The 26,470-nt window shown below is 42.5% G+C and overlaps 1 protein-coding gene across 8 annotated transcripts in view; it reads left to right on the top strand.

The window, feature by feature from the left end:
• The window catches only part of LOC100650779 (LIM domain transcription factor LMO4.1), a 477,355-nt gene that overhangs the window by 288,157 nt on the left and 162,728 nt on the right, over window positions 1-26,470 (top strand). For 2 of the 8 annotated variants that reach the window (XM_020865734.2, XM_012314597.3), the window contains exon 1: window positions 14,451-15,398. The exons of the other annotated variants lie outside the window; for them this stretch is intronic. The gene's annotated coding sequence lies outside the window, so the exon portion shown is untranslated. Of the gene's footprint in view, window positions 1-14,450; window positions 15,399-26,470 lie in introns of those variants that run through there. 8 annotated transcript variants of the gene reach the window in all.

The following is a 26,470-nucleotide window of genomic DNA, read 5'->3' as shown; positions in this document are numbered from 1 at the left end:
TGCCCCTGGGAAAGTGCCGGCTCCGTAGGGTGAATAACATCGGGGTACCTTAGCTCTTAATCCGTCTCACTAATCCTGACAAGTATGTCTTCATTACCGAAATAACGACGTCGTTTATTGACGTCATATCATCCTTTAAGGTTGCTTAAAAGTAAATGGGACAGTATTCTTTTTTCTATAGCTACGTAACGTGAATAGCGTACTTGATAAGCAGCAGAACTTTTCATAGATCACATGATTTTGAGTAAGCCATTGTACTTGGAGCAATCTGTAAAACGTTAGCGACTTCAATTGGAATAATTTCTAATGGTCTTTGGGAATATTCAGTGATTTTCTTTTATTTAGTTTACCTGAACATTTACAACGCTGATAGCATCTTTTTTCTTTTTTTAATACTTTTTAACTTTCCACTTGTGTGAATCATGTAAAAGAATCTACGTAATTTCTACGTCAATTAAATATTGTCGCTTGTTAAGATCTAACTGTGAGAAAGTTATTCTTCATGCACTTGAAGATACCATCGAAAGGTAAAGTCCTTTCAAGAAGCTTGTCAGTGTGTAAGGGTTGTCTTCGAGGAAATTTCGCCGCAGCAACAAAGTTGAAATTATCCAACGTTAACAGGCACGTTAACCATCGTAAAAAATTACGTGAAACTTAAAAAAAGCAACCCTTGCGCCGAGGGGTGGAATATGTCTGGCCATTCGGCGACGAAAGACCGGACTAAAACACGTCGAAAACAATGCCACGTAATATAATATCGCGAATGGTTACGTGTATCATTATCCTGTGGCTGTTATCGAGTACTTGCGGCGACAACGGAAAAAACGATTTCGTACTGCGATGCTTCCGCGCGTCTGTTGATACGCGCCACCTCATCGTCTGACACGTATTATCGTTAGGCTGATCGTAAAAAGGGGTTACACCGTCGAAGGGTAGCGAGATTGGGATAATTCGCGAGATAAACGCGCGACAGTCGCGTGCTCGATGTGTTTGAAAAGTGATTACGAGGGGTAATAGGCTGTCGGATGATTTTTCTTGATAATCTTTTTAATTCCGTTTTTGGATATGGGATTTTGCATTTTGAGAATCAAAATCCAAAGAAATGAATATAGTGGAGAAGAGGAGAGCGAAGGCTATGAAAATCTATTATTCTCGGTCTTAAAAGCTGTACATAATAACATGCTACCTTCTGCAAACATTATTTCTCGTCACTTACAAATTGTCTTTTAATTACTTCGCGTGTGGTAAATATCGTAGAGGCTAACGTTTCGATCATACGCGGCATACAAAGACTCGTACATTTTTTTGTTCGTTCCGGGCGTGTTTTATCCGCGACACCCTCACAGTGCTGTTCCATGGGGGTGTTTCGTTTCGCGCTTTACGCCAGCACTACTCTTTATTATCGTTATCGTCATCATCGCAGCACGGTTTTAACGTCGAAGCTCGACGCGTACATTGCGTTACTTTTCTATAGCCGTCGTTTCGGCGTCGTTGTTACGCCGGTAACTTTCGACACGATTGCGCGTTGAAATCCAACAATATTTCTAATACGATCCTCCGGTAGCAATTGCGGTATGATAAAAATAATTTGATACTTCGTCCATTGTAGAGTGGATATTGGAGAAGATATGAATTTTCAACATGGAATAAAATTTGTATTGTTACTCTTCACGCAATACTCTGAATTTAAGAAGAAACATGCACACGTGCATATGGAGGATCCACTGTCAAAATCCACGCTACAGTTTAGTCATAATATATTCATGAATTTAATCATTATAATATAATGAATAAACCGTTGATTAATGGTTTCAGCAGCGGAAGGATATTTACTCGACAGATGTCATCTTTAACGACTTACATTGATTAGCTTCTGAACTCTGTATATGGTAGGGTGTTTTGTCAACTAAAACCTGTTGTACGTATAATTTGATTCTAATAGGGGTTTCATTTTTAAATAAGCCTGAGAAGCAATAGATTGTTATAAAAAAATACAAGTATAGAAAATTTCATATAGAAATATAGGACGTATAGGTCTTATGAATATACAGATTATATTCGCCCAATAAGTATCAGCCCCATTCCTCTTCTCGTAGTTTCTTTCGGAAAATGACAAAAGAAATTCAATTTCTAAGCAACTTACGTTCGATCTAACCGAAGGTCCAATTAGAGGCGAGACTATCGCGTGTGAACGTAGTCTAAAGCTGCACGTGCACGACCTATCGACAGGGGAAGCAAGGGGAGGAAAGTGTGTACTTCAGTATCGCCGTTGGGACTTCACAAAACAGATTTAGCAGGTGAGGTCGGCAGCAACAGCGGGGGCCCCGTAAAGAAAGCGTTTAATTAACCCTTTGATCTCGAAAACAGCGTGGCAGCCGCGCACTTAGCTAACGGGCTACATTGATACCGAACTTCGTTAAGCACTTTAACCTTTACGAGGTTCATTTTCGAATTAATCCGCCCTGTCGATTCCCTGTTCGTTCGTAGCTCTCTTCGAAAAACACGATTCGCCTCCCGTGTCTTCCGCGTTCCTCGGACACGATCATCGTGCGAGCAACGAATTCCCTCTCACAGCCGCGCAATTTCCCCCGAGAGTCCTTTGTTCTTCGTTACTTACTCTTTTCCCATTGATCGAGTTTCGTGATTCAAGGTAAATCATGGACTAAATATCGCAACTTCTATACAATTGGCGTGGAAAATACGAATCTTCGGAGAACTTCGCGCCAGATTTCTTCACGATATTAAACTTTATCCGTTTAGTTAACGTGTCCATCCCTAATACAGATGTTAGTTTAAATCGTTTTCAATTTTAGTTTAACTACTGGCCCCTAAATCTTCACGGAAATTTGTTCCAAAACATTTTTACTTTTATTGCATTGTAATACCTGACACCCTAGTAAGATACACAGGGAATTACGGATCATTATCGGATATAGGTCAATATTTGCGTAAAATTTAATCTGCTGATTAGCAGGTGGAGGAACGCGAATCCTCGCTAGAACGCAGTTGAGGAAGAAAGAGGATGATGAACAAGGCGACCCCGTCCGTTGGGCCGTAAATAATAAAACTGCGAAGGTAAATATAATTACCTAACTGTGTGTGTAACGTGTTTGTAAGCGGGCGTGCCGCGACGGAACAACAATCATAAGGTTCTCTTGAAAACGAGTCGCTTTTGAAAGGGCTATATGCCCCTATGCCAATGGCGCGGCAGTTTGAATTAAGATTTCAGTGGTCCCCGGTACTCGTCAAGATTGCGCCACTGGCCAATTTAATCTCCACCGGTCCGCGAACGAGATCCTTTTTACTGGCCCTCCCCCATTTTGTTTTCAACCGGAAATCACAATGCCCCCACGTAAACATCCCACTGAATGGATAGCCGATTAATTAAGCGACCCTCTTACTCGGGGTGTCCTTTATGGTAGCCACGTCTAAGACGAATGTGGATACACGAGTCACGCGTTTCTAGATTTAACTTTGATTTTCTTCCCTCTTGGGAGATTACATTAAGAAATTGTAAAATAGAACGGACAAATACTAATATTTTTTGTCCTAAGTGCATAGTATAAATCGTCTATTAATTTTCTCGTATTTTCGAATTATTTATCAGCGAACTTCTGTTTGAAATGTGTTTGCCTGTCATTTATGCGATAAACGATTCGAATAAACATTTTGATATTCGAGCCTCAAATCATGAATCGAATTATTAACAGGCATTTTCTACCACAGGTTTATCCGGTTTTCCCGTATTTCCTCGCCAAAATACTGTATTATACTTTTTCCTAGCTATCTTTAACGTCCCTACGATATGAGACCGGTTGTTAGCCGAGCTTTTTACCAATTAATTTCACTGCCACATATTCTCTTTCGCCATAAAATCCTCGACCATTCCAGAGCAAATTCAAAAACTCGCTTTAATCGAACGCACAAACGACCGCCATTTCTCCTTCGACAACCCTTGCTACCGTTTGCCCTTGGAGCAAGAAAAAAGACTGGAGAAAATTCCTCTTCGACTTGCCAGTAAAAATGATCCACCGGAAAATTTGATCGGATAAATGTTCCCAACGATGGTGGTCGCGAGCTACCCTTAACTCGATGCCCTACTCCCTACGATCTCGGCTGGAGCGTATGGCAGCGCACAATGGGAGCCGAGCGGGTACGTAGCTAGGCGAACATTATGTGTATCTGGCTCCTCCAGAAAGAACGTACGAGCGAGCAGGTAAATTTAGCGACGAACGTTCGAATGCGCCGCTCGTATGCGAGCACTCGCGGTGACTCGAGTGCGCTTCGAGTGTTCGCGTAAGGCACGTAGATAAAATACGTGCTCGGTACACGTACGCGCGGGCTGCCCTCTCCCCCTTTCCAGCCTCCCCAGGGTAATTGGCCCTCTTGATCGCGTTCGTAGGACCGCTTTTCAATATTCTCGTTGGCGTTCCTTTCTCCGCGCCCTACGTCCGCCCCGTGTTCCTTCTATTTCTTCCTTTCTTCTTCTCTCAAACCTCTTTCTCGCGACGATTCAACTACTCGACGCGTCCTCTTCGACTCACCGCTTTTTGATATATATTTTCTAATTCTATCGGCGGATTTCGTAAGATGTTGAGTGTGTTGGACTTGGTCGAATATGAACGTAATTCTGAAAATTATCGTGTCCTTGTTTTGGGTTAGGAAACTTGGGAAACTTAGAAAATTCTGATTTAAGAATTCTTTTCTTTTGTGTTGGTTGTTTCTTTGGTCTGCCTGGCATTTGTTGCGAGATCAATTCGTTTCTTCGTCACATCGGTTTTGTCTAAATCTGGATTTGTCTAAATTGAGAGCAAAAGGTAACTTCAATACTCTCAACAACGAACTGTATAATTCTCCGACTAAAGTAGATGTTGGTTTAATATAATATTGAAATAACGAAGAATAAGAAGAAAATATCCTGTGCAATAACATGATATTTGGAAAAAAGAAATTCTTCATTTTGAGTTGAACGGTGAGTTCCTTTATTTATGATAGGAACGTCTTATTGAAATAAGTTAATACTGCAAGTGCGCATTCACATAAAAAATTCACCTCTGCTCCCGATGCCTTAATTACGATAAATATTTTCTTGCGCGTTATCTTCGCTCGCTTCTGTGAAATTACATTCACGATGGACAATGTTTTCGTTTCTGGCTGGTGGCAGGCTTGGAGGAGGATTTTTAAAAAGCGGACGGCTAGACCCCACGCCAAGTCGGTGGGTTGTTCAGCGGACAGGTCAGTTTGGAATTCGAACAAGCTGCTACCGTAGAAGCTGCTGCAGGGCGGGGCAAACGTCAGGCAAATGGGAAGCATCCCTAATTTGAAACTGAGAAGAGAGAGCAAACAAGTGGCGAAACCCGGTTCGACGCTGTTACGGTGTCGATTTTTCAGCGGCAGACACACGGTTGACCCGTAGATTTCGACTTCGATGCCGTATAATTTCCTTGCCCGGTGTGATTCCACAATTTATATAAAATTACGCGTGGAAACATCCTCCTTCACGCTTGCGACTCTTTCATTCGGATATTTTAATAATTATCCTTTAAGAATACAGTTTTCTTGTAATTTATGTGGCGGTGATTTTGACATTTGTCGAAGTAATTTCAAAATTCAGCAGAAAGCTCACGATACAGTTCACAGGTTACCTAAATCGAAATTTAGAATTATGAAAGAAACCTTGGTCCTAGAATCCCATGAAGAACGAACCAAAGCTTGCTATTATTTTCAACCATTCGCACTATCCTCTTATCGTAAGCAAACACTAAATGATCTTCGATTTTTCTTATATCCTCAGATGCAGAAAATGTATAATTATGAAAGTCACGTTAATTTCAAGATGCTATGAACCCTAGTCAAATCGTTCTATCATCTTCAATCATCCGTAGCATCCTTTTACCACGACAAAAGGATATCACCGAACTAAATTAACCCTACGATTCCTTCCTTTCTCCGTCACACGATGATCAAACTTCCAGCCACGTAGACAGTCAAACGAAAGGTAACAAAGTAAGCAACGTGTCCTCGCGGAAAGTAGCTTAGCGGATCGTTACGAGGCGCTAGCGCGGTGTTCATCGACGCGACCAGAATGCAAATAAGGAAAAAATACGATATTCTGCGTATCGAAACTCGTTCCTGATGAGAGGGAGAACGGACAGAAAGGTGGTGAAAGGGTGGGTGACCAAAGGCAGTGTTCCTTTTTGGACGTTTGAAAAAAATTTAACACCCCGTGACGCGCGGATCCACACCAACGACGACGCACACACCGCCGATATGACCGTTATAAATTTGCCGCGGAAACCTCTGATTTTTAGTGGCAATGATTTTACAGGGATATGACACCCGCCTACGCCACGCTACCATGTAAGGTGCGTGTATTTTGGTGATTTTTACGAGGCGAGTTTACGAGGCTCGCGCGCCCTCCGCGGCTTTCGTAATGATCTTCGGAAGTTTGCGGAAAAAAAGGCGTGACCATCGAACTCACAGACATCGATCCCTGTTCGTTCTACGACCAATATGTGTGTTTACTGCGATCTGCAAACAGAATCGTACGGCTTAGTCAATTTTATCGGGTATCCTTTATTATATATTTTATTCTGTTTTTAATACTATTTACAGATTATATTATAAAATTCTTAATTTTGGATAATCTTCTGATATCCGATATAATCTTTCACGATAAAACAGCTAAAGTTAAAGTACTGTTGACTGTTCGGATATCATCCATTTGGTTTGTTTCAACGTACCGTTAAGAAGTCATCTCTTGTTACATACTAAGGAACATCGCATACTCTGTGGACATTGTAGTTGCATAAATCGAATGATCAATCACGCAAACTCTTGCCATCCGAGTATCGAAGTCTTCGGCTAATCTTTAGTATCCTTAAGACATTCTCTTCGGTATCTTTTATGACGACATTACATTATATCTTATTCTTAATCCTTTTACACTTTGTTCTTGTCTCATTACTCCTTGCGTATATGCATCTTCTTCTTTTCTTTCGTATGTATATACTTATCATCCTATTTTCTGCCGCCTAAGTTAATCTTCTGATGTATCCCGTAATAGCAAATAAATACGTGCAACGTGAATCGAAGACAGTGAAATTATTCTTCGAAATTCTATGGAAAAAGCTATCCCGTTAGAAGTTGCCATATTTTATTCTATCCATCCGTGTCTCAAATTTATTCTCAACTATCCTCTGAAACACTAAAACCAGAAGAAACTGATAACAATTACTTCCAAATACACTATCCTAAAGAAGAACTGAAATTATTCTTGCAATCTCCATCGAAAGAAACTATCTGCCGAAGAAAAGAAGCAGCAACGATCGTCGGTTAAACTTCGGTTCACCCAAAGTATACCCCACCAAGTATACCTATAGCATGGAAGAAGTTCTACCTACACGAAGGACAATCGAGTCCCGGGTTTGGGAATTTTATCCTTATTGGATTACGAAGAAACAATCCTAAGTCGTCCTAACGAGTGCTTGGCCGCGTAGGATATCGTTCAGGCTTACGATAGATATCCTAATGCCTCCTGACAAGCGTGCCTGTCCTTAGCCGGTCGGCACCTTTTCGAGCTATCCGCTACAATTATCCGAAACCACGGCGAGCTTCGGTCTCTCTCCTTGTTTTTTTCTACCCTCCATTTCGCCTGTTCCTTCGACGCTTGTCCATGGCCAGCAGGATCCTTTCCAGGGATTCGCCTATTGTCTGCGACCGAGAATCCTTCGGCTTCGCTGTTTTCTTGCATCGCGGTTGGCCCGATGAGAAGCTAGATAAAAGTTTTGACAAGATTGCGGTGCCCGATACCTGGTGAACCGATAACAAAAAGCTGGTAATGAAAGTTAGCGCGTTCTGTCACGTTACCGAATGTTTTGTTTGTTGATACTCTGTTTATCTTCGCTGATTAGATAGGCACACCGAGGAATTTTAATGATGTATGCGCTGATAACGAGGGATCGCTAAGGAAATTCTGGTTCGGGAAGTTCACTCGTACGTAGAACCGTTTTAGTAGTGTAAACAGAGGCGATGTTTAGACATGTTTTTTGTATGTATAATTTTTGTGGTTTTAAGGCTTCGGGTTATCGTTATCTCTGACGAGACTGGATGGGACTGAATGAACCTTGGAGAACTTCCAGAATATTACGTGGAAATTTTCGTAGATCTTGTAAGAATCAAAGTTGCTATCGAATACGTGAGACTACATATTTAATAGTTTTAGATTAAAGTATAATTCTGTGACAAATCATTGTGAGTCGAATATGAATCGTATCCTGTAGAGTAAGATAATTTGGATCATCTAACAATTTCGCAGCATCTTAAAATTCAAGCTTGAACTTTGCAGAACAAAGAAAAAGAATATGTTCATCTACTATTGCCAACAAAAACCCAGTGTATTGGAAGACGCGAACGAAACAGTTCGTATCTGCTAACGTAATTTTTTATTCCGCCACACGCACGTGTCGTTAAAAAAAAGGAAATATCCGCGGTCAGGATTTACAGTGCGCCAACGAATAATAGAGACGTCGAGGGAACAAACGATTCTCGTGACGAAACGCGACAATGGCGCGCTTCGAGTTCCTACTGTATGCAAATTGAAAACGCATTCGGATAAGTTGCAAGCATCGATACGTAGTACAGTGTGTTCGTTCGGTCGGTCGGTCGGTCGGTCGCACGACTTGGCCAGCAGCGGCATGCAATACGCGCGGTACCAGCGTCGCTTTAAAAGTTAAGGATCAATCAGTCGCGGCTATTGTTTCGTGGCATTGTGCGACGAACACCGACTTGTTTATGGTCCCGAAACGATAGCGTGGAGAAACGATAATAATAATAGACGGGTGCACAGGGGAGTACGCAACAATAAAGCGGAGCGCGATCGCAATAGTAAGCTGTACGACGAACGAGTTCGAAGCCGCGAGTTGACTTCAGAGTGAAAAACAAAAAAAAAAAAAAAAAAAAAAAAAATTTGTGAGCGAGAGAGAAAGGGTGCCACAGTGTGAAATATCCTCCCACGCGAAATTAGAATTTCGACGAACGACGACGCGCGGGAAAATACGGGAAGCTGGCCGGCTTTTGTACCGTGCGCTCTATAGTCGTAAAGCATATTCGAATTTTTCGCCCGCGCTTTCGTACTGCTACAATTTTTCCTTCGTTTTATCAGCAACGGTTCTCGATTCGTCGGATGATCATGTTTTAAGATAGTTTTACATACGTTTTACGCAGATTTTATTGAGTATGACCGAATGTGTATATATTTCAATTTCCCTATGTCCATTAACTTATTCGCTATATTCTTTTTCTTAACTAAAGCTGCTGCTCGATATTCAATCAAAATAACAAAGAGTTACACAGTTAAATTTGCAAATTGTTTTATACAAAATAATTCAAACTGAATTTTCTGCACAGTTCCTGTAAATGCCGAGTATACTGGTTATTGCTAATAGAAATCGAGGAGACTTAGTGCATCGTATCGTTACAATAATAATATATATTAGGTTGTCCGAAAAGTGCCTTTCTTTTACAGACACGTCTTTTATAACGATGCACCTTTATGCAAACATGAAACCTAATCTATCCAACGTTGTGATCTTTATCTTGATAGATCCATTATTTGCTTATAAAACGAAAGAAATTTTTCGGACGACCTAATACTAATAATATGTACATGTTCTTGGTGATATTTTATAATAGTATTGACTTCGCATAACAATCTCAGCCTGTGAGGAAGGGACATTGCAAAATATGATATTTTTGATTGATCATCCATCCTATCCATGTATTGTTGACAACGATATCGTTAATAACGATACCTTGTAGTCGTCACACAAACAATCTGCAGCAATCAGCAAAACATTGATGCTGCTATCGAGGTACGTCGATTCTATGCCGTTACCACTAAGCGCACTTCCATTAAAATACGCATAATAACACGAATATGTCGTTGTCGATCTGATGTCGTTTCCATGCATTGTGCTGTTAGATGGACGACGACCTTTATCGACCGAGATATACAATTACTCGAGGCAGGCGATCCTCTAATTATTTCGAGCGATGTAAATTGGAATGGCGGAGTTCCGCGGGATCGGCTCGTCGTTGACCCGAAAGCAGGCACGCCGATGTTTTAATCATTCCAGACGTGAGGGAAATAATTCATTCGCGTTGCTATTTACCGCGTTAATTATTAAAAGTGCATTATGACGGTGTGCCGTCGCACAGCCTCTGACGTCGCGCGCACACCCGCCGGAATAAGTAGATCGCAATTAATAAAGTAATTAATCATGGGATAATTGAACGAATTAAAGCCGGATAAACGAGTCGCGAGTACTTGTACGCGTGCCACGGTACCGTGCGCCATAATTTCAATCGCGTTCCTCCTTTGTTTACCCGACGAACAAAATAGGAGACGTGAAATATGGACGTAGATCGACAGACAGGTACTGACCTGTAAGGCATTATATACAGTGACTACAAAAATTATCTATGCATGGTCGTATTTGTTATTGCATCTAGATATTAATTAACTAAATCCAAATGTATTAATGTATTAATGTATGTTTCATATCATCTAGTAATACTTACGACATTTAGTACCTAATTCTTATGACTTACTGATCTTAGTAAAGACTACCTTTGATAATATGAAAACGAAACGCAGAATAATGGAATGCGGAAATATTTTTTATAACCACGATATTATAGTATCGTGTACGAGGGGCCTGGGGGTGTCGGACGAATTATAAACAAGCGGTTACGGAGCATGTGCGTGGTGGGGCTAAGACAAGGGATTGCTAAGGGACGATAAACGAATTAACAGTTATTGTGAGTTGAGAAGTCAGAGAGTGCGAATTGCGTTGTCGAAAGAGTGTTGCTAGCGTTGTCGAGAGAGCATTGGGTCCGTGGTGACGAGAGTTGCAAATTAATTATCTAATTGTCTTAATTATAATACGTTATCGTGATTAGTTCACGTTAAACAATCACCGTTTCCTATTTAATCAACATCTGTTTAATCCATTTATTGTTAATAAACTAATTGTAGTAAAGATCCTACAGTATCTATTTTAATGGTGATTGAATTTTATTTGTATTCAAATTTAGAACGATTTATGTAAGTTGTTTCATCATCTTTCTTGGTCTTTGTTTAACGAAGATAAGGAATTGTTGAATAATCGAGGAACTTTCTGTAAGAAGGTCTCATAAGGCAAAATGGCAAATCGAATAGATTTATTGAAAGTTTCGGTTCTGAGTTTTTAATGTTATATTTTATATAATGCATAATGTATTCAAAGATTTCCTCGTAAAAATGTTCAAATACTTTTGTGAGTTACTATAGGTATATATTTTTCGTACTGTTTTAAGACTAGCTTATATCACTATAGTATAAATTAGTTGCTCAAGATCCGCATATTTTATAATAATAATGTAAAACGCCGAAGAAAGATTTGTTCGTATTTTTAATACCAGAACACGATCTGGAACGAATATTCTACATTCACATAGTAGAATCTACAGCGATGTTACAATCAAGCAAAGAGGTTGTAGATAGATTCCAGGAATGACTGGAAAGTGGAAGTAAATCGAGTTCCAACCGTAGAACAAATAGAAATAACACGAACCTGGAGGTGGATCGAGCCACTGTTCAGCAGAAACAGTAAGACTTTCCATCCTCGTTGCTTCCCTTCTTCTAGCGCTTGCTCTCGCTTCGATGGAAGATGACGCGACGATGACGAAAGTCATTAGCTCTACGTCGGCTTTCAATTAATCGTCCTGGCCGATTGCAAGTTTCGATTAACCGATTACCATCGACAAAGTACAAACGGAGAGCTTAATTGGATGTTCGATCGTTTTCGACCGAAGGAACGAGGATAGCCAAGTGTAGCTCGCATCCAGACGCGAAAACGAATTCTCGAACGTTATGCAAACAAACGTGTGTGAGCTTGCGCTAAGAGTATAAAAGCAGCCGGACAGCAATTAAAATTGGAACTTAATGAGTTCCCTACGAGTTGCATACGAAAATGAAGACGAAGCGGCTTCTCTTTCATCAACGCGAGAAAGACGAGATCTTTTCAAGACACAGTCAGCGGTCGTGTTAATCGCGTGGCATTTCCTTCGTCCGTTATTTTACTATTATTTCCTTCGAGCGGGTAGAAACGAGCGTATCAACGAAGAAAATCTTCATCCGAGAGAGAAAAGAAAGACGAAAGAAAAGAAAAAGAAGTCGAGGGGAAGAGGAAGTGGTAGAAAGTGGAAAGAAGGGGAGTCTGACCGGTAAACGGAGTAATCATTTTATCCCGCTTTAAGGGAAGCACTTGAAAGTGTCGTATAATTTTTCCGGAGCACGCGCCGCGCTATTTATGCGCGTAACTCGTGTTTTCCGCAGCCGCAACTGTACTCTCTCCCGAGTTTTAGCGTAATCGCTGAAGCTATGCCGTTTCACGGATGAATATAAATAGACGCGTGTGCCACTAGACACGGCCCGTTCCAGCCACTAAGAGATTCGACTCCTAGTTTTCATTCTGGACGCGACTCGCCAACAGTTTCGCGTGGACACGCGCGCGTTGAATTCGCGAACGAGTCTCGCGCCGATCGTTTCAGGTAAATCGAGAGTGTTTGAGGCTGCGAGTCCTCCAGATACGCTGCGAATACACGTTGATCGTGCGCTTGTTTTCGGTAGAACGTCGGTCGAGTGAACTGTGCAGCATGGCAAAAAGAGGCTGCTTAGCAATTGGATTAGGTAAAAGCTGGTGGACGACGACGTTCCACGAAACACGCGTTCATTGCCGATGGAAGAATGCTGTTCCACTTGATTGAAGAATCGAGAGCTGATTCGTGTGGAGATACATGCGAATCATAGACCTCACGCTCTATCCTAAATGAATTTTCATGATGGTCTTTTTCCTTCGCCTGAGAAGTTTTGTTGTACATATTGTTCCATCTAGTTATCGTCCAGTGATGTTTACGAAGTTTGCCTACGACTATCATTTTTATCCCAGAAATATAGATTTATAAAGTACGAACCGATATAATTGGAATTCGCATAAATTTTAAGAAAATCGAGACCGTTCTCTAATTCGGACTAAGCTACAATAGAAATATATCATTTATCCATAGTCTATTGTACATGGAAGATTCAAACGACGACTAGAAACAAAAGCAATAGGAGGAATACATTTGCTCATTGATGTTAATTAGACGAGACGTTATGGAATCTGTGGTTTGGAGCGGTACTAAAAGACGCGATACGTATCAAGAGATATGTGCAACGAAATATGGTGGTCCACAGAGAACGGCACTCGTGGTTGGCCAGCGATAAGTGACGTTACGCGGCCCATGGGAGGGGCAAAGAGGCTGAAAGTAATAAAAATAAGTAATTACTCGGAGTAATCGGCCACCATTCCGGATTCCCGAGGACCGTGGTCGTTCAATTAGCTGAAAGTGTTCTTTCACTTCCACGGTTACCGCGGCAACCATTGTCCGGGACCTTCAGGAATTCATAGTTGAAACACAGGGACGGGCGGACCGATCCCCCAAATGCTCGCAGTTTCGTTGGTTTTTCACGATTTCTCACGTGACAACCTCGATCTCTGTATATCTGATCCTATAACGACGTAACACGTAATCAAGATAGCCGTGTTGCAAGCACAAAGTAAGCAGATGAACGATCGCTACGAGTTTACTACAACGTACTTCGGCCGAGATAAACCTATTGCAGATTGTAATACGCAAAAAAGTGGACTTAATAACGCTGACCAAGAACGGTGAATGGCAAACGAACCATCCTCGTCGTCATCGTCGTTCTCGTCCTCCACCTCTGCCTCCTCATCGTCGTCGTCGTCGTCGTCGTCATCGTCCTCTCGTCGTCGTGAAACACGAACACAGAGTGAGACCCAAGGTAGGTGGGGGGAAGGCAGAGAGGCGGAGCGTAATAAAAATAAGTAATTACTGCGAGTAATCCTCCCCCTCCGTCGCTGGCCTCCTCATCTTGCCGCCACCCCTCTCGTTCTCTACGAGAGTCGTTCAATTAACGGGAATACTGTTGTCTTCCCTCACTACGTTTCCCTTCCATTCCCCCTCCGACAGCCGGAACCCCATCCCACGCCCAGCGTCCGCGAAACCCGCGAAATGTTTCACTCGTAAAGTCGCGTGGAGTGCGGACTGCGCTCTCTGTACATCGGGGTAGGGCGAAAGAGGGGAGATATCGATGCCCCTCCTTCACTCACGCCCCTGACGTCCATCTATCCTTCCCCCACCGCGCTCACCCCGTTCCCCTAGCATCGTGCGCCATCCCTCTCGCGCTTCTCTCTTCCTCGTCCCCACCACGCTGCGTTCCTATCCCCACCGCGCGCCCACCGCGGCGCTCCCCGCTCCCCCCACCAGTCACCCCGCCATTCCCTCAGTTGCAGCCTATCCGCTCGGGCGCCAGGCGCGCTCACTCTGGCCCTCTGCACGGCCCGAGCCGGAGTGGGGGAAACCTCGAAAGCCCCACTCGCTCGTCCGCCGTCGTGCTGTACGGTTCGTGTCGTAGCTCGTACATGTTCTACGTGTCGCGCGGTGTGCTTTCGCGTCCGACTCGATCTTCACACACCGGTCCCATATCTCATGTTTGACAGCGGTGTATTTCGCGATTCGAGCGAACAGTTACGCGAGATTCGCTGCGTCTTCTCTTCTATCGGCCGATATCGCGAATCAAGTCGCGGCTGCATCGTGTTACCTCGTCGAGTTCCGATTTTCTCCTACCGAGGAACAAGCGGAGAACTGATGCGGAACACCGCAACACAACTGTGCTCGCTGTGTCCACGCTAATCACCTGGACTACGTATCTTGGATGATCGGGAAGATACTGTCGTTCGTAGAAGGGAGCATCGTCGTCGATGATCGAGTGGACTGAACTACAGCCGGGAGAGGTGCATCGTGGTCGGTGCGTTACGAGAGTCGTTAGGTGCGGGATTCGCGATACGAAGCGAAGCTTAAGATCAATAGTCGAGCGTGCAAGACGCGGGCTTTCGAACGAAAGCTTCGTTTTCTGGATTCCAAGGTTTTCGACAGAGTGACAGGTCATACTCGTTGCAAGCACCGTGACACTGGGAAGGATCCGCAGGACCGGTGCGTTGACACCTGCCCGTAGCTCCATACGGACCTCTCATAGTTCGTAGTTTCCACGAATGCCGTACCGTTTCGTATAATCTTTCTGTGAACCATCAGATCGACCAACAACAACAAGCATCGTGTTCACACGACGAAAAAATATATAATAATAATCGTGTCGTTAGACGAGTGTCGTTCGTCGATCTACTACATTGTGCAAAAAGTGTATTTGTTTGTTGTCTGTTCGGCGGCCAGCGGCTCGAGGGAATATTACCGTCGACCAAGAACACAGCCTACGCATGCCGTGGATCGAGGTAAGATATTCCCATACCTTTGCCACGGACAATTAAAATTCACGTAAGTCCGTCAGGCTCTGTATCTACTTTGATCTTCGCGCGTCTTATCGTGATCGCCTGCTATCTGTCGAGAAAATCGATATCGTAGATCGCAGATAACGCTCGAAAGCCCTTGTATTCGACAAATTCGAGTGAAGCACTACATCTGTTTAATTGAATCTCACTGCACGATTTACAATCGTTCAGGTGTCTTGTCAAATATATCGAGGTTGTAGGTGTCAGGTGAGCGTAGTCCTCGCGAGCTTGCTGTCTGATTGTGAGTTTAGGTCTGACTCGCGGTGGCTCACGTCACGTTTCCCATCGTACGTAAAACATATCGGAAAGCGAATTCTTAGTACAAAAGCTTGCTTAAACGCTATATAATATTTTACCAATGAGTCGCGAGGGTATCGTGCCAACTGGTGGGCACGGGAAGACTGAGAGAAGAAATTTCCGTGTAAGGTCTCGAGGCTGGCTGGGGCACGCAGGCGCGTCCGTCGCCACGTGGTCGAATGCTGATCCGCGCTAGTCGAGGTGTTAACCTTTTTCGAAAATCGACGGGATCAGCCGCCGGCTGCGGCGGTGGCGGCGGCTGGTGTGGCGGTTGCGATGGCGGTGGCGGTGGCGGTGGCGGCCACGGCCTAGCCTGCCGCGGGGAGGGTGTGCACACGCTTGGCAAAACAAGTAGTTAGTTACGTGAGCGCTGGCAGGCCGCCAAACGAGCCTCGAACTTTGAAATTGCGTTCGAGGCTTTCTTTCGCCGCGGCGATTATATGCGCGTCGGAGATAGGACAATGAACGACAGAGCAAGAGAGAAAGAAAGCGAAGGGAGAAGGAAGAGGAAGAAAGAGGGACGCTTATATTCGAGATTTCTACGCTGCAATTCGTCCAACCTAACCTCTTACTAGGTTGGCCGTGTATGGTACCAGGGGTGTCCTACCCTAAAGTTCGACCTTGTTTTCTCTCTCTATCTATCTTCTTTTCTGTAATTCACGCGGCTATCGCCGGTGTATCTCCTTTCTGGCGCGGCCAATTAGTTTGCCGCCGCTATCGCGCCTGCTGGCGAACAGATAGCATCGGCTAAAATGTAATTGGCTCCTTATCGAGCGTGGCGAGCTTACGATTTCTGGACTGGCCAGCAGTCCAGATCCTTTTCGCCACACACGTAGCGCACGAACCAATTCGATCGTTTCTCCGTGGTTGTCGGCGTTTTTTCGGGGCGTCGCTCAACCATTTACAGCGAAGCCTCGTGCTCCAGCTAAATCGCCAGAAAATTCGCGCGGGGCCTCTGTTTGTCAGCGAAGTCTCGAAATTGCTTCTATCTGGCGCGCCATTAATCTCTGGAAAGTAACACGGAAAGCAAAGGAGAGAGAATACGCGTTGACCAAGGAGTTAAACTGTAGAAAGAATCGTTGCTTTATCGAGACTCGGGACCGGTTAATGCGCCCGACCTTTATTTTTCGCGTTCCTCCGCGTCATTTGTATTCTCGTTTCAACGATCGCGTTGGCCTGGCATCTATGCGAAATATAGGACGGACGAGGTATTTTCGAGGTAAGGAAAGACGAAAGAAGGTTCCCTGTAGAAAATCAGCTGAATCGAATTGAAGAAAAATTGACTTTTGCTTTGTAACACCGATTGTAACCATGTTGTTACTACGTTCTAAAATCATCGTTTGTAGGATACGTTACGAAGGATTATTCGCTACATAGTGTGCTACTCATTATAGTAAACGGAACGAAGATGCGTCAAAAAGTACATCCTCGTTTCGGGACTATGGTACATTTTCTTTCTTTGAAATTAACTTTGATAGACAATTTAAATAAAGAATAAGAATTAAATAAAGATAAGGAATTTAAGGCGAAGATCGATTTCCACTGCCACTCGAATATTACATCCATTAGAAAATGTATTTTGAAAGAAAGATTGTTTCGTTATTACAAATGTAGGTATATCGTAGCTAGCTTGGTAATAACTATATCTGAAAATGATTCGGTGCAACTAATCGAGAAAGAGTATTTTAGACGAGTTGCCATTATCGCGACGTACATACTATCGATAACATAATTTACTCTGGCGTAAATGCAAGACGGTTATAAAGTATTTCTACGCTTATAATATCATCGTGGATGTTATTTCGGGTTTGCCAACTGCGAGTTGTTTCGTGCTACAGTTCGTGCACAAATTTAGGGCAATTCGACTGTCGTAAATAGAGAATTATTGAAGCTATTTGCGATAATGAAATCGAACTTTAACTATTACGTTAATCCATATAACGCAGTGGTTTAATAAATAAAGTTATCAAATGATTTAGGAGACTACGTGATTGTAGTTGAACGTCTGTAGAGTTTAAAAACTGAATATAAAGTGAATAGAATTTATCGACCCAGCGTGATTCGTTCTCAAAATTTCCAATTAAATGTTATTATACCGACATTCCTTCGTACTGTTGCTAATAAATTCAATTAACCGTGTCTGTATATGACAATCATTGTTCCAAAAAGTATAACAGGTTCTCTCGTTATTATTCAAAAATGGGTTGAACGGTCCGATCGGGAGAACAGGATTCAGGCAGGAACCGGGCCGCGAAAAAACAACTTTAGGATCTGTTTCCGTCCGTTCAAGCCAGAACGATCGTGAACGTGCAAAAACTCGGATCTGCCGACTCATTGTTCCCCGTAGCGTGTTCGTTAATTGGAAAGTTTGACACCTGAATGAGATCGTAAAAATGTACCGTGCGGAATTGGGGAGGTCGGGGGAAAAGGCGCGAAAATAGTCGTCAGGCAGGCAGGTAGGCAGGAGAGAGCATCGTAAAATAATAAATTTGGGTCCTTGACCACCCTGGAACCCATAACCAGCCCCCTACAACCTGTCAAACGGTCGACCCAAATACTTTGGGCACATGAATAGTTTCAGGTACCTGCTGCACCCCAAAAACGAGGGCTATTGTCCTTCAACATCTTTCGTTTTTCTTTCGTTAGAGAAATATCGATAGTACTCCGTGTTTAGTTATAGCTGAGATTTTAGATTTTGTGCGTTGTTTTCATCTTTATCGAATATTCGTCAAAAATATCTCCGAGAGACTACTCGTATGTTTATAAGAATATTTGAATATTTAATATGTAACGTTATTAATACTTTTGTATTTAATGGTCCAATGTCTAAAATTCTCGCATAGATATAAGGTTTGACGTAACGATGTTCGAAATACAATTTTGTAACATCTTCTGTTTCTAAAAGACTGTTAAAAAACATATAAAAATATCTACTAGGTGGCACGTTAATAATTTATTACGTATGGAAAGTAAAATTTTCAGAAGTTGTAATTTAGTATGGAAACGAATTGTCATGGAATGGAGTAGCTGCTTGCTACAACGGCCAGTAGCTTTTTTATTTTAGTCGCGCAACGATTCGATTTCGTAGCGCATCTGCCGCGTGGTGGGACGAGTTCGCGTCAAATGAAATTCAACAAAGGATCCAATTAAGTTCAATTAGAAACGTATCGCGCGACGTAGAACAGCTGTCACGCAAGATAAGCTGCAGCCTCGCGCCGCGTCAGATTAGGCTCGATTATCACTGCGATTCGATAATGTGTGAAAAGCTTGGTACATTTAAATGTCGCGTTTAAAACGACACAAAAGAAAGATACAATAAAACAATATCTATGTATCTAGTACGGAACATAGAAACGCAATAACCGTCCAGTTCCACTGTCTCTCGCACGCAAAGACTTCAAATTATCATCCATACAACGGCGATGACGACGATGATCGTCAAATATCAATTTTCCAGACTCGATTTACAACGACCGACTTTTACAATTTTTAGCTCCGCGGGCTAGACATACTTTTTTTTTCAATAGCGTCTCAGCTGTCACGTTTCACCTTCGACTTATTATCCCGCATATAGTGCTGTCGCAGTATCTTTTCCTTTCTTTGTGCTCCTCTCTCCGAGACTGGACGCAGGCTAGAGCAGACGTCTTGTCGTACGAAAGTGGCAGTTTGCAATTAAACGACGATGTTATCGTAAAGGACCTGTAGGTCGGTTGAGTGTACATGGCAGCGAATTAAAATGTAAATACTTGATTAAAGTTAATCCCGGCCAGGTGAATAAACCTGCTGTGGCGGGAGACAGAGGAACAGGGGGCGAAGAAGAGAAAGATAGAAAGGTGGAGTGGTGGAGGAGCAGAGAGGGACGCGAGGGTTATGGAGGTTGGAAGGGAAAGGATGGGGGCTAGAAGAGTAGCGGCGAAGAGGGAGAGAAAGGGGGTGAAAAGCGCGAGAGAGCCGTCGGTCCTAAGGGGTGGTTTTTATTGCCGGTTTTTATTAGCTGAGTAGGTGTACTCCATTCTGCCTTCTACCCCTTTCCATGCCACCCCTCTCTTCTGCTCTCCTCCTATCCGTGTCTATAACCCGTGCCCCCCCCCCTCTACCCTCGTGTCCTCTTCGCGTGGAAACGGGCTGCGTGCTTTGGGGTGCGAGGGGCGAGGAGTGAAGGGTTGATTAAAACTAACGTTGCGCCAAGAATTACCCCGTGAGATTGAAAATTAAATTAATATACAAAACCCCCTTCTGGCCAACCGGGGCTAATTAGTTATATGATAGTGATTAAAAGTTAAGTGTATGTCTTCGGGATCGGTTCGTTGCGACGTGAGTAGAAAAGCGACAGGAGTAATCGATTCGCGTTTGTAATATTGAAATTGGGTTCCGTTGAAATTGCACGGTGTTGGGAAGAGTTGAGAATCGTCTGGTTTATGTTCGTCGCAGATCGTTCGGTAGCGCGATGTAATTCTTCGTATACGATAGTGAACTTGTTTTTATCGTTTCCAACCCCTCTACCGTCGTAATATATTCTCCACCTTCGAGATTACTATTTCTTTTTCCTTTTTCTTCTTTTTTATCTGAAGTTGTATTTCGTTAAGATTCAATTAATTACGCTGGCGAGATGCAAAACGAAACGAGTTTAGAGTTGAAGCGAGGCAACTCTACGCTTTGAGAGTTAAATCAGTGACTTGCAAGACAATCTTTTTTCTTCCGTACTCTTCCGAAGATTTTTTAAGTTTTATCTGTAAAGGCGGTTCCCTTTAAGAGAAGAAAGACGAGTGGTGATTGCGACATCACGATAGTTTCTATTTGGAAATTTTATTCGGCTTTGTTCAGAGATTATTATTATTAAGAGATTTCAGGCAAATACACACGAAGCATTTGTGAAAATTAATTTTCCTCGCTTCTATTAGAAGTCGCTGGTATTCTTTATAACGTAAATACAATAGTTCAAGGCTCACGATATTAAACGTCTAACAAGGCCACTGCAATGGAAACCGATCCAATCGAGAAACAGATCCGGCAATCGTGAAACACGGGCAAACAGTAACGAATCCGCTGCTCGATATACGTTATTGGAAGCGTCGTAATTAGGAAATAGCTGAAGTACCCGTAAATTTTCATTACAGGGACAAAGAGAGTGCGTGGGATCGCGGTCGCAAAATGAATTCGCGAAACACGTGAAATGCAACGTCGCTGGACGCTGAATAGTTTTCTCAAGGTATTTTCAATATATGTTTTGTTGACATTAAGCCAATTGAATGTTTCACGGAGGAATGAGTGATAAATGAAATTCCTTGGCGGATTTAATAATCGCTAATGAAAAATTTATTCGCTATAGACCGTCGAGCAGTGTAAGGGGGAATGGAACGATTTCTCTTAACGAAATTAATCCAGGTAGCAGAATAAATAGTTTCAACGTCGAAAAGGTCGATCCTCACGAGAGACAAGCTCGCTATGAAACACGTTTTATCGGCTTTTAGCGAACAAATTCTCTCATCTTAATTTGAAAAGTAAAGATTTTTCAATGAAAATTACGTATCACTGTCTTGTTTATGCACCACTTTTATTCTTCCAGGATAAAGATAGAATTTATCAGGTATATCCTGATATAGCTGAAAAGTCGTAACGCGAAGGCGGAGAAATTCGGTCCTTAACAATCCAATTATCCGACGATATTTTTCCTTTCGAACCGTTCCGTGTCGGTCCCTCGAAACCCTCCCAATCCGTCTGTTCGTTCATTTCGATAATTAAAACGAAATTTCGCTCTCGGATACAGATTTAACGAATCGAACTTACGGCGGGCGCAAATGAATTGCTTCGTTTAGCGCGACTCACCGACCGTGACAGAAATATAATTTTCAATCTGTGCGCGCGTGTACGCGCTAAGTCAGGCCAGGAGTGTGGATAGAGATCGATTCGCGAAGAATTTTGTTAGGAGAAAAAAAGAAAAGTAAGAGTAAAGCGAAGAGTAGGAGGAAAAAATAACGAAACCTTTTAATGGCGTTAAGTGCGATTCGAACAAATAATCGAGCCAGTATTTCGCATTCGGAGTTTCATTATTTTTAATGAATATCCATTATTTTTAATGAATCGTCGAGAAGAGACGTTTTGGAAAACGTCGACGCCGAGGAACGTTCGATAATGGACGATGTCGACGTTCCTCCTATTTGTATAGACTGTTTTATCTAACAACGTTTATCTATTACCTCGCCACCGAATAAATCCTCCTTCGCGATGATAGTAATATCCGTCATATTTTAATTACTAGTCTGTTGATCACGATAGCATTTATCTTAAATTCAATATTGATAAAGAAATAAATGGCGAAAGTTGGTGGCTAATTCCGATTCACAGATAATTTCCAAAGTGGACGTTGTTATGTAAAGAGAAAATATCGATTTTTTATAAGAAAATTTATTTCATTCTCAAATCTATTCTATCCTAGCGTGTGATTTTCGAGTTTGTATATCTCAGTTTTATTCTCACTTAACGAACGAAACGGCAGTTTTAACGTTCTATGAAGATATTTGACATGAAATTGAAACGAAAAATTATGCACACCAATATTAGATTTGTTCTCATACTTTGCAGCTTTAGAACATATTTTTTATATTATAACGACCAACAGAATGCGACCAACGAGTTAAGAAACGTCGTGTTCATAGTTTCTTGTGTAACTGCCTTTTCTAATTTTAAACTCGACAACTTAACCCTCTCGTTAGTCAACCAGGGTCGAACCTTGACTGACTAACTGCTCGATAATACCGAAGAGTAACCTCTGCAAACAACAAATCGTCGATCTTCGCGCAACTTTGAAATAACGATAAAACAAAAGGATGGTTCCCTATCAAAAGCACGAAGAAGAAGAATATTGGTTTTTTCCCAGGGGGGAAGCTTAAACCCTTCCACGGAGTTCACGCACTCGGATGCTCGCACAGTTTCCTTTGGTCGGTTACGTAATACAGCTAGAGCCTGGACGATTGAAAATCTCGCTTTGAAATAAGATATCCGGAGCCTGTGTGTCTATGCTGGGGGGTAGGTGGTGCAGTTACTCGAACGCGTTTTCAATCTCATAAAGGCGTCCCGCCGTCGATTATTCCCGTTCGATACTTGGCAGAAATTTTTAAGTATATTAGGAATACACTGGCGGCCGGGCTGAATTATTCGAATGCTTTCAAGAAATTGCAGGATGCATTAGCTTACATTACGCCGCTTCCATTACATTATGAATATTACTCTGCCGTATATTGATGAGGAGAGTGGATCCGGCGGGCGGCGGAGAGCGGCCGCGCGCGCCCGACGCGACGGGGGCTTTTATTATTTCTTGCGTTTCAGACGCGCCATTTACGAATTACCACGTTAATAGGGGCGCGACGCGAGATTTATCGGATTGGTCGGAGCGCGGCTGGGTTCGCGAGACGACGCGTGTCGCGTCGTTTCCAATTAGCTTGAAAGAACGGAGGGAAGAAAAGGAGCGCGAACGAAGGTGATGGAAGAAGGAATACTCGATGGGTAATACGACCATAAAAGTGTCACGATCGGGAAATTATTTTCGAAGCTTTCCAATTCAGCCTGACAGATAATAATTGATCGAAGCCTGACGCGGAAAAAAAGAAAAAGGAGCTGAGCATTAGCGATCTTGGGGCAACTCTTCTGGCTGCTCTGCTCGTTTGTATAATGCCGAGAAGAATATTTCAAGTGCGGAGAGAAAACCTGTCCCGATTTAGGAGGCAATTTTAAAGAAGCGTGTATCGGTTCTGTGAAGTCTATGTTCGCGTTACTTTCACACTCGTTCGAACGCACCAACAACTACCATCTCGCGTTGTTTCTCTATCTGACACGAGCCACTGGTGCACTCTCCTCCCTTTTCTCCGGGACGCCTTGGAGCATTAGCTCGAATACATCCATGAATATTATCCCGTACTTTGGCGAGAGCTGAGAAGGGTGTCTGGAGACGTGGAGAAGGGGAAGGGAGGCTGGTGAGGGGTCGGATGGTATATAAGGTATAAGGTAGTCCATTAGCGTTAATATTATAAACGTTAGCTGCCCTCTGGCCATCCCCGTAACATACTCACGTGCGCCTGCGCTTTCTCTCTGTCTATTATGCATCTTCCTTTCTCTCTCTTTCGCGCACCACCACCCTCTACGTTCTCTTCCTTTCTCCTCTCCATTTCAACGACCGTCCCCTCATACTTTTCATCTCTCTCTCTTGCTTCTTCTCTTTCCTTCTTTCTCTTTCTCATTTATTTTCTCGGTTGTTTCCTATCTTTCTCTCCTTCCTTTTCAATCCCTCTCTCGTCCCTCTTCTCTATCCGACCACGGACCTCGTCGAGTCTCTCTCGTCTTTACGTTCATCGTCGTACAAACAACACACGCTAATATACCTCTTGACTACACACGAAGAAAGAGAGAGCGCCGTATACACTGTGCTTCGTACACGGCGAACCTCTTACTTAGGTGTTCTGTTACCATACTTTATCCCGGAGCCACAGTCTATAGGGTGACCGGATTGAGATCCAACACCGGCCACCTATACGACAGGTGGCCTGTGCATCAGAATGAGTCGGTATACTACTCGATTAGGCTCGTCGCTGGATAATGCGCAGTGTATTTTCTATTTCGTCGATCGACTTCTCCAGCTAGCTAGCTAAACAAGCTAACGCGCAACGTTGACACAACTTCTCCGTCTTTTTCTCCGATTGTAACGAAGGCTTCCAGGAACTCTGACAAAGTGACTTCTTCAAATCGACGCGTTACAGGAAAGTGTTTATTTTGTCGCAATATCCGATGAACAAAAGTATGGTTAATGGTTGACGATACTTGTACAATTACGATCTCTCTAAATACTAGTAAATCTACGTACTGGTATAAATATTTATTCTTCTCTTCTGCAAGATTGTACAGACAAGTTACCAATACAGTACATTGAGATAAGTTTACTGTTAGGTTAATCTGTCTTGTGAATCACCAGATTTGCTTACGGACAATTTTTAAGCATTCTTAATGATCTACGTTTGTGAACAGCCTATTTAATTCGTTATCAGTGGCCTGATAAATGATGAAACGTATCGTGCACATCGACAGCTTTACGAGGATTTTAATCATCAAAAGGATTCAATTCACCGAAAGGACAGTTTGTACAGCTTCTATTCTAATTGATTACCTTGTGTAGCTTTTTCTTCCTGAAAATTATTTTGTCGTTTGTTTTATTAGTTCTTCCTTGCTGGCTCGAATATACAATAATTCTGCTCTATCTAGCATATACTGGACCAAAAATACACAAAAGTTCTCGCATTCCTTCTGGATAAGTCGTGATAGGAGCTGAAGAAACACTCGAGTATAATTAACGGTATATTTGTTAACAATACTTGCTGTGTACACTTTACGTAGAGCTCGCGATTACACTTAGCGGTTCGCACTTCGAGTTACAACTCGACTTCTAGACGGTGTGTTACGATAGCGATTGAGCAGAATGCGTAGTACAAGATAGGACAATGATTGCCCAAAATGCGTCGAGGAACTCTAGTCAACGGTCAACTGCATTTCCGTCACGATGATGTTACAGAGGAAAATTATGAAGAGGTATGTCTAAGGATCGGATTCGTCAAGGAAAGCCTTCGTTAAGTGAGGGAAATAGACGTCGTCTTTTTTTTTTGGAAGTAGCTTACAATCAATTCTCATTGAGAATTATAAGTAAATTATTCTGGCGTGATACTATAACATGAATAATAAATGATTATCGTATGTTTGATTCTAGCTAAATCTAATGTTTAAATCTAGAGGGTAATGTCATTTTAGCCTGCGGATCTGATCCGTCGTGGCACGTAATTGAGTAACTAGTGGGTTTTAGTGGTTGTTAATTCTTATGTTATATCTATTACTGAATTTGGATATTTCTTTAAGTGTAGGTATCCTAAGGTCGCGATGTATTGTTTCGTTGGTAACATATCAAGGTGCATCTATTAAGGATCTTAGAGTTTTTAGTTGAAGTCGTTGAAGAATTTCTATGTTGGAATTACTCGCTGTTTCCCTTAGTTGGATCTCGTAGGTCCAAACAGGTTTTAATATGGCAAACGTCGTTGTTAATTGGTTAATCTCTAGGTCGGTGGTTGAGGAAAGATGCTAACCGCCCTCGAGAGAAAGTTGCTAACGGGAAACATCGTACGTGAGAAAACCCAGATTCCCTGCATCTTTCCGTAGTAGATAATAAATTTAGGGAATAATAAGACAAAAAATATTTGTTGGTTTGAAGGACCTTAGCTAGAGTCCTTAGAAGGGTCCTTAGGCTAGTTGAAAGTATGCTATGAAAATGTTTCGCCATCTGGCAATCATCTTGTCCGAAGGATAGGGTCTTTGTGTAGCAAGCCACGGGACAGAAACTGTTGGAAGGCTTGCTGTCAAGTGTTGCTACACTTCGTTAATATAGCAAAGACTAACGATGCCTAATAATTTACAAGTTTGATTATTCTGTGCAAAGTTCAAGATTGAATTTTAACATGTCAAAGCGTAGGTAACTGAAATACCTTACTACGTCACAGAATCTTAAGATTCGCAACGTTAAGAGAGTATCATAGTGGTTCCATAGTACGATTTCGACTGGAGATCAAGTCCGTACTGGTCCCATTATAAAGAACGCATTCACCGATCATCAGCTCGCGACAAGAATGCAAAAGAGCTTTCAGGTTCTTGGACGATGAGGATATCTGGTTTAGGCAAAAGAAAGAAGA

Source organism: Bombus terrestris, chromosome 12 (assembly GCF_910591885.1).
Source record: "Bombus terrestris chromosome 12, iyBomTerr1.2, whole genome shotgun sequence".
NCBI lineage: Eukaryota > Metazoa > Arthropoda > Insecta > Hymenoptera > Apidae > Bombus > Bombus terrestris.
This window is presented reverse-complemented; position numbering and strand designations above follow the sequence as displayed.